Source organism: Octopus bimaculoides, chromosome 30, assembly GCF_046866305.1.
Source record: "Octopus bimaculoides isolate indiv1 chromosome 30, ASM4686630v1, whole genome shotgun sequence".
NCBI lineage: Eukaryota > Metazoa > Mollusca > Cephalopoda > Octopoda > Octopodidae > Octopus > Octopus bimaculoides.
Window position 1 is genome coordinate 8,253,453 of NC_142957.1, and position 9,633 is coordinate 8,263,085.

Below are 9,633 nucleotides of genomic sequence, written 5' to 3' on the forward strand. Positions count from 1 at the left end.
TGTGAGAGAAAATGGTCGATTGTATTGGAATTTCAGGAAAATTTTCCGCTACGATTTTCAACCCGGCGACAATAAGTTTATCACAAAACATTTGTCCCGAAAGTAAAAACGACTTCTTATATCTCAAAGCAAATGTTCTCAACCAAGATGTTCCCTTGTTCACTGGCTCAGAGGAACGGGAAATCAGTTTTTTTCAGCTTCTTTTCTTTCTTTTTTGTCTTAAGGGTCGAAATTTCCATTTTTTCCAAAGTTCATCAAACAGTTACACAAATATTTCAAACGATTTTTAGAAGAACATACCCTTTCAAGGACACTCAAAAATCCCCTTAATGTCTGCATCAAGCAATATTAATTTTGAACGATAGCGTTCAATAATAGCATCCATTGCTCTCACCAATAAATTTAAACTTTTGAAGCAATGAATTGTCAGGCTTTGATGTACCCATTGATATATCTGATGTTAGACCGTCCGGTATACCTTTTTCTTGTTTGTATGTTTCCAGAAATGATAAATGGCTTTTGATTTTAGCACGAAAACGATTACGTTTTTTAAATGATAGACATGTCATTTTCTCAATTTTTGATTTGTATTTGAATGATATTTGAATGGTACAAAATCCGTTGGCCCAGGATTGCGCTCAACACTGGGGTCTAGCGAAAGTAACAGGGTTGACAAACCAACTGTAAGAAGGAATAAAACGCAAAAGCTATAATTTTCCTTAGACACTCGGCTGCTTTGGTAACTTCCAGAATTTCTATATGTTCCAATTCTTATTCTGTGTACCATAAAAATCAATCATCTCAATTTACTTGATTAAGATATTTTAAAAGGATTGACGCAACTTTTCACAAAGGTAGACAGCCAAGACGAAGAGCGCGATTCGGTTGTAAATAAATATTTTATTGTTTGAACGATATTTCGACAGTAAGTCTGTCTTTGTCGAGTACAAAATAAGACGTGATAACAATTTCAAAATAGAAATTTAAATTTAAAGTATGAACGAGAGCTGCCAGCGTCCAAACGTTGATGGAATGACATCAGTCTTTCAGTTTCAATTTTATAACAGCCGAAAAGAAAAAGACAGAATGAAAGAGGAAAGAGAAAAGAAAAGGAAAAGAAGAAGAATATTTAATCAAACAGTTTTGTATAAATTTTATGATAGTCTCCTGTAGTTTTATTCATTCCTCAACAACAACAACAACAACAATAATAATAATAATAATAATAATAATAATAATAATAATAATAATAATAATAATAATAATAATAATCCTTTCTACTATAGGCACAAGGCCTAAAATTAGGAGGGAGGGGGCTAGTTAATTACATCGACCCCCCCAGTGTTTAACTGAGACTTATTTTATTGACTCCGATAGGATGAAAGGCCAAGTTGATCTCAGTGGAATTTGAACACAGAACTTTAAAATTACTGTCACACCCAGAGCATCAAAGGTGTCTGCTCTAAGTTTCTTTCCTCGTCCTTAGAAAAGCATACTGAGAGAGAGAAAGAGAGAGAGAGAGAGAGAGAGAGAGAGAGAGAGAGAGATTACATAATCAGAACATTCTAGTGCATTGTTACTGACAGCATCCAGAGATCACCACGGAATGGGTGTTGATAGCAGATGGATTTCTGGACTAGTGGAACCTATAGCTCCAACGAGAAGCAGAAAACCATTTGCTCCAGTCTGGCCTGACGTTTTCTAGGACAAGGCACGATAGTCAGGCAGTTGTACAAGGTAAGTAGACATTAACCAACTTTTAAAGACAATTTCCTTTCGATCTATTTCTGGGTGACAACGACCACCCTGCTTACAATCTATTTCTTATTTCTTTATTGCCCACAAGGGGCTAAACATAGAGTGGACAAACAAGGACAGACAGAGGAATTAAGTCGATTACATCGACCCCAGTGCGTAACTGGTCCTTAATTTATCGACCCCGAAAGGATGAAAGGCAAAGTCAACCTCGGCAAAATTTGAACTCAGAACGTAACGGCAGACGAAATACCACTAGGCATTTCGCCCAGTGTGATAACGTTTCTGCCAGCTTGCCCCCTTAGCCAGCTCGCCCCCTTACAATCTATTTCTTCCCAGTTATCCACCTGGGGGGTCTGCACCCAATCAGGCCCCACGTATCTTAATCCGTTAACTACATAACTAAATTTCATGGTTGTTCCAGTAATCTTTTTTACTTCAAGCACAAAGCCTGAAATTTTGCTTTAGGGGTCAAGTCAATTACATCAACCCCAACAACGGCTCAATTGGGACTTGTTTCATTAACCCCGAAAGGAAGAAAGTGTAGCAAACTCATAAGAGGCGGAGAGAGAACGTAAGTTCGTTTTGCCCGAACATGAGAAATTATTGATTTCTCATTGGTTAAAAATTACTGCCCATATACGAATTATGAACTTCGTTGAAGAAATCTTTCATGGGGTTACGGTTCTATGATTCGTGTATGAGCAGTTATAAAAAACCCCTGATTTTCAGCAAACTCTCCAGTGATCGTTGGGTTGCTGCTGAAATCCACGACACTCAATCAAGTGATCGTTGGATGTTACTAAAATCCACGACACTCACCCTTTTGAGTATCGGCTAATATATATGCCATGTTCAATACTCAAATCCAACAATATTGAATTGTCGTGAAACCTTATAGTTAGAATGAGAAATTAGTTGATATAAAATTTAAGTCGTAATTCTCTACGACGAAATGATTTGGTTTCTAAATTTCTATAAATGTAAAAAAAAATGTATATAATAAATTAATGTAGAAACTTAATTCCTTTTACTTCTCGTTTCTTTCAATTTGTTGAATTTATTTCTGTATATTAATGAAACTGTATTTTTTTTATGTGTAACGGTCAAAAAAATATAATCTATATCTTCAACATACATGTACGTATGAACGCACGTTCAGCGTCTTGGCATGATACATCATAACATTTACGCAGCCTAAACTAAGAGTTTTGCTTAGTGATAAATACTTATAATTAAGTTATAAGTAACGAGATTATCATTATAGCTTTTAATTAATAAACAATAATATTTGTTATAACTTATGAATGAAAACATTGTAAATAAAGATACAGTATATCGACCTGTTGTAATAACCAACCACATAAAAAAAGATAAAGTTGACCTCAGCAGAGTTTGAACCCAGAATGGACAGACACAAAATACTGCCAACATTATGTCCAGCATGCTAGTAATTCTGCCTGCTTGCCAACTTAGAGGGATATTTCAATAATGATGTTAAAATATCTACCAAAAATTGGTATTTTCTCCAAGTCAGATTGCCTCAATGAACTTGACAAATCTTGACAGAAAATAGTTCCAAACATGACATTCCTCAATAAAAGACAGATTTATATATAAAAAGTGCTTTCTGTAATTAAAGGTAATGAAATTTTGAGAAAATTTCCAAAAATGTGAAAGGAATTATAACAGAAAACTAAAACTACCTAGAGACTCCCTCATTGGTTTGCATAGGTAACAGTTAAATACTAGAGTCGATTTAATGCTTTAATTGCAAAATTAAATTTCATGGTTATTTCAATAATGACGCTAAATATCTACCAAAAAACAGAATTGGTGTTTTCTGCAAGTCATGTTTCCTCAACAGAAAATAGTTTTAAACAAAACATTCCCCAACAAAAGATAGATTTGAATATAAAAACTGCTTACTGCAGTTAAAGGTGATGAAATTTTGAGTGGATTTATCTGATTTCCACAGTAAAAGGGTTAATATTCCTATAAAACATCCTGGATGTAATTGGAATTATAATAAACAAGACTACTTAGAGGCTCCCTCATTGGTTTGCACAAGTAACAGTTAAGTACTGGGGTTGACTTAATATCCCTATATAAACATCTCAGATATGAAATGACTAAAACTACTTAGAGGCTCCTTCGTTGGTTTGTACAAGAAGCAGTTAAGTACTGAGGTTAATTTAATCCTTTAAATGTGAAATTAAATTCTGTGGTTATTCCAATAATGATGTTTAAAATATCTACCAAAAATTAGAATTGGTATTTTCTGCAAGTTGTGTTGCTTCAATAAACTTGACATATCATCATCATCATCATCATCATCATCGTTTAACGTCCGCTTTCCATGCTAGCATGGGTTGGAGGATTTGACTGAGGGCTGGCAAGCCAGAAGGCTGCACCAGGCTCCAATCTGAAAATCTCAACAGAAAATAGTTCCAAACATGCCGTTCCTCAACAAAGGATAGATTTCTATACGAAATTGCTTTCCACGGTTAAGTGTAATGAAAATTTGAGTAGATATCTCTGATTTGTGCAGTGAAAGTGTTAACCAAACCCTTAGACCAGTGACTGAAATTGCTTTTGGTTGGCATGGATTTCTCTCCCCAAGGTGCTGAGTTGCAAGACCCTCAATTTCAGTTCCAATAGACCTGAGAGACCCCCTTCGGTCATGACTGACCATGGGATTGCACCTGTGGGGTAAGTAGAATAATAAGTACTAGGCTTACAAAGAATAATTCCTGGGGTCGATTTTCTCAACTAAAGGTGGTGCTCCAGCATGGCCACAGTCAAATGACTGAAACAAGTAAAAGAGTAAAAGACATATATACATATATATACATACATACATACATACATACATACATACATATATACTCGTTACTCTTTTACTCTTTTACTTGTTTCAGTCATTTGACTGTGGCCATGCTGGAGCACCGCCTTTAGACGAGCAGCTTGACCCCAGGACTTATTCTTTGGAAGCCTAGTACTTATTCTATCGGTCTCTTTTGCCAAACCGCTAAGTTACGGGGACGTAAACACACCAGCATTGGTTGTCAAGCGATGTTAGAGGGACAAACACAGACACGCGAACACATACACACACATACATATATATATATATATATATATATATATATATACATTTATATGACGGGCTTCTTTCAGTTTCTGTCTACCAAATCCACTCAAATATTTATATATATATATATATATATATATATATATATATATATATGCATACATACATATACACATAATTTAGAGAGCAAAGCAAGATATTACACACACACACATACATACACAAGCGCACATGTATACATACTGCACTTCTGGTCGCATGCTTACACACAAATAAATGCACAATGAAAAACACACACACAGACACACACACACACACACACACACATGTACACAGACGCTAGGTTTCAAAAAAGTCGTTTAAAAGAAACAACAGTCGTTAGAAAATACAATGATGATATAATTGAAAAAAAAAAAAAAATAGAACTATAATTAATTTAAAGAAATATTATATAATTAATTATAGAATATAATATGGAATTAATTAAAAAAAATATTTTCTAGAAGTAATTAAAAATATATGATTCATTATTATTTGAATAAAGAGAAAATTGTGGAAAGAAATTTGAAATATTAAAAATATTGCAAACTCTGCTTGTTCTATTTGCCAGAAATCAATACAAGAATGGATATATATATATATATATATATATATATATATATATATATATATCATCATCATCATCATCATCGTTTAACGTCTGCTTTCCATGCTAGCATGGGTTGGACGATTTAACTGAGGACTGGTGAAACCAGATGGCTACACCAGGCTCCAGTCTGATTTGGCAGAGTTTCTACAGCTGGATGCCCTTCCTAACGCCATATATATATATATATGTTTAAATATATTTTTTTTCCACCAAAAATTTAGCAAAAGAATATCGTATCTTAACAATCTTAGCAAAATACTCACAGTTGAGTTTTTGTGTATATATATATATATATATATATATATATATATATATATATATATATATATATATATATATATATCTATTTAAAGTTTATATATATATATATATATATCATCGTCATCATCATCATTGTTTAACATCCGCTTTCCATGCTAGCATGGGTTGGATGGAAAGCGGATGTTAAACGATGATGATGATGATGATATATATATATATATATATATATATATGTATGTATGTATGTATGTATGTATGTATGTATATAATACACACACACACACGTATGTTGTTGAAATGAACTGTTCTTAAATGCATAAAAAGCAATGAATATTTGATGAATAGAGGAAGTAACACATGGTACTGAGTTTGATAAAAAAAAAAAAAAGAAAGGGACCTCCTTTGGTCATGAAGGGATTGCACCTAGAAAACTCCCTTCTGAAGCACAAGCCCAGGAAAAAGTTGTTTATGGAAGACCAGCAGTCACCCATGCATACCAACCTCTCCTCTCCATGCCATTGATGTTATCCAAGGGAAAGGAAAAGGGGCCGATACAGCTTGGCACCAGTGATGTCACAACTCATTTTTACAGCTGAGTGAACTGCAGCAAGGTAAAACAAAGTGTCTTGCTCAAGAACACAACACACTGCCTGGTCAAGGAACCGAACACACTACCTCATGATTATGAGCCTGATGCTCTAACTACTGAGCCCATGGGCCCTCACTGAGTTTAATCACTCTTATAATAAATACCGTTGTGTATTTATATATTTCATGTCACAAGTGTGTGTATGTAGGTGTTTATAGTATACTTACTACTTGAGTAGTATATGTAAATATGTATACTCTACTCTTTTACTCTTTTACTTGTTTCAGTTATTTGACTGCGGCCATGCTGGGGCACCACCTTTTAGTTGAGCAAATCGACCCCAGGACTTATTCTTTGGAAGCCTAGTACCTATTCTATCAGTCTCTTTTTGCCAAACCGCTAAGTTACAGGGACATAAACACACCAACATCAGTTGTCAAGCAATGGTGGTGGGACAAACACATACACAGAAATACATACATACATGTATATATATATATATACTCTTTTACTCTTTTACTTGTTTCAGTCATTTGACTGCGGCCACGCTGGAGCACTGCATTTAGTCAAGCAAATCGGCCCCAGGACTTATTCTTTGTAAGCCCAGTACTTATTCTACTTACCACACAGCCACTCCTATGCCTATATAATTTGTGTGTATACATATATAACTCATTTGTATATTCAAGTTTTGCAGCAAATGTGAATATTTTACGGTTTATGTTTTTTGCGTATGTGTTTTTGTTTTTATCTATCTGTATGTGCATGTGCGTATAGACTACGTTTTGTATATCCGCATATGTATACCATTTCAAGCTTGGCCGTTGATCGTTACCAACATCGCCTCCGTGGCACTTTGTGCTGGTGGCATGTGAAAAGATATTCCAGCGAGATCGTTGCCAGTGCTGATGGACTGGCTCCTATGCAGGTGACACGTAAAATACACCATTTCGAGCGTGGCCGTTGATCGTTACCAACGTCGCCTCCCTGGCACTTGTGCCAGTGGCACGTGAAAAAACATTCGAGCGAGATCGTTGCCAGTACCACTTGACTGGCTCCTGTGCAGATGGCATGTAAAATACACCATTTCGAGCATGGCTGTTGCCAGTACCGCCTGACTAGCCCTCGTGCTGGTGGCACGTAAAGCACCCACTACACTCTCCGAGTGGTTGGCGTTAGGAAGGGCATCCAGCTGTAGAAACTGCCAAATCAGATTGGAGCCTGGTGTCACCTTCTGGTCCACCAGAAGGCAGTCAAATCGTCCAATCCATGCAAGCATGGAAAGCGGACGTTAAACGACGAGGATGATGATGATGAGGATGTATGTGTGCGTAGAGAGAGAGATTTATATATGAGCATAGTGATGCGTGCATGGGTATATATATGTGTGTATGCATAGACACATTGACATATGTATATATATGTGTGTTTGTATGTATATGTAAACGTGTGTGCGTGAGTATGTATATAGATATATATATACATACATACATGTGTGTGTGTTTGTGTGTGTATGTACATGCCTACATGTAGGTGTGTGTGTATATGTGTGTATAGGCAGATTCTATGAATGAAATATTACTTTCACCACACCTATTGGATTATTTCCCTTTGTCCACCTTTTTCTTTTACAAGCAACTAATTGTCATATATTATAATATATATACCCACATATAAGTATAAACTTACTCATTAAACATCACCACACAACACCGCCTCCTACCTGTTTCTTCTGCCCCATTTAAACCCGCCAAACCTAAAAGCAACAATATTTGTGAAAATATTGTGGAAATATTGAATATTGAAAAATATTCATGTTGGAAATAATGAAATTGTGTTGGTCGAAGGAGAAACGTCTTTGGAATTGTTGAAGACTGTCATGTCATGGATTGTCTGACAATGGAGAATATTCTCATGGAAAATTCTTGATGCTTCTGTCGACTTTAATTTTATTCTTTGCGGTTGTGGTGGTGGGGTTCGTAGATGGGTGGGTTGTATTTTTTTGTCTTCAGTGGTAAAAATTTAAACCATTTTTTTCAAAAATAGATTTCATCTTAGAAATGGAAAACAGACCAAACACACACACACACACACACACACACACACACACACACACACACACACACACACACACACACACACACACACACACACACACATACACACAACTCTCCCCACTCCACATACACACCAGAGGGACATATAATATACGTACATGCAGATAACGGTATCTTGTTCATACACAGACACTCATAAAAATACAAACAAACGTAACACAAATACACACACATTTTAAAAATAAGTTGTACCAAAAACACGTCTGAACTAAAATTTTATCATTCTCCTTAAGGACTTTCCTTCAGATTCAGTGTGTGTGGGTGTATATAAGTATGTATGTATGTATGTATGTATATATATATATATATACTCTTTTACTCTTTTACTTGTTTCAGTCATTTGACTGTGGCCATGCTGGAGCACCGCCCTTTTTAGTCGAGCAAATCGACCCCAGGACTTATTCTTTTGTAAGCCTAGTACTTATTTTATCGGTCTCTTTTGCCGAACCGCTAAGTTACGGGGACCTAAACACACCAGCATCGGTTGTCAAGCGATGTTGGGTGGGGGGACAAACACAGACACACAAACATACACACGCACATACATATATATATATATATATATATATACATATATACGACGGGCTTCTTTCAGTTTCCGTCTACCAAATCCACTCACAAGGCTTTGGTCGGCCCGAGGCTATAGTAGAAGACACTTGCCCAAGGTGCCACGCAGTGGGACTGAACCCGGAACCATGTGGTTGGTAAGCAAGCTACTTACCACACATATATATATATATATATATACACACACACACACATATATACCTTACATACACACATATACCTTACATACACACACACGCACATATATATTTAGACACACACACACATATATATTTAGACACACATACACACACACACACACACACACATATATAACTGTATGATCTATGTACATACGCATGTATATATGTATATGCATGCAAGCTTGTATGCATACATGAATGTATGCAGTATGTATGCGCGTATGTATATATATCTATATGTATATACATAGGTATGTGTATGCGGCAACATTTCAAATCCAATATATATATATATATATATATATATATATATAAATATATGCATGTATGTATGTATACATACATGCATACACATGCATATATATACAAATGCACACACATACACACATATGTATGTATGTATGTATGTATTTATGTAT

The 9,633-nt window shown here is 35.5% G+C and overlaps 1 protein-coding gene across 1 annotated transcript in view; it reads left to right on the top strand.

Annotated features, from left to right (window-relative positions):
• Positions 1–1,150: 1,150 nt before the first annotated feature.
• Positions 1,151–9,633, top strand: part of LOC106881742 (uncharacterized) — a 59,021-nt gene continuing 50,538 nt past the window's right edge. Inside the window, exon 1 of the mRNA XM_089345830.1 lies at positions 1,151–1,737. The gene's annotated coding sequence lies outside the window, so the exon portion shown is untranslated. The remainder of the gene's footprint in view (positions 1,738–9,633) is intronic.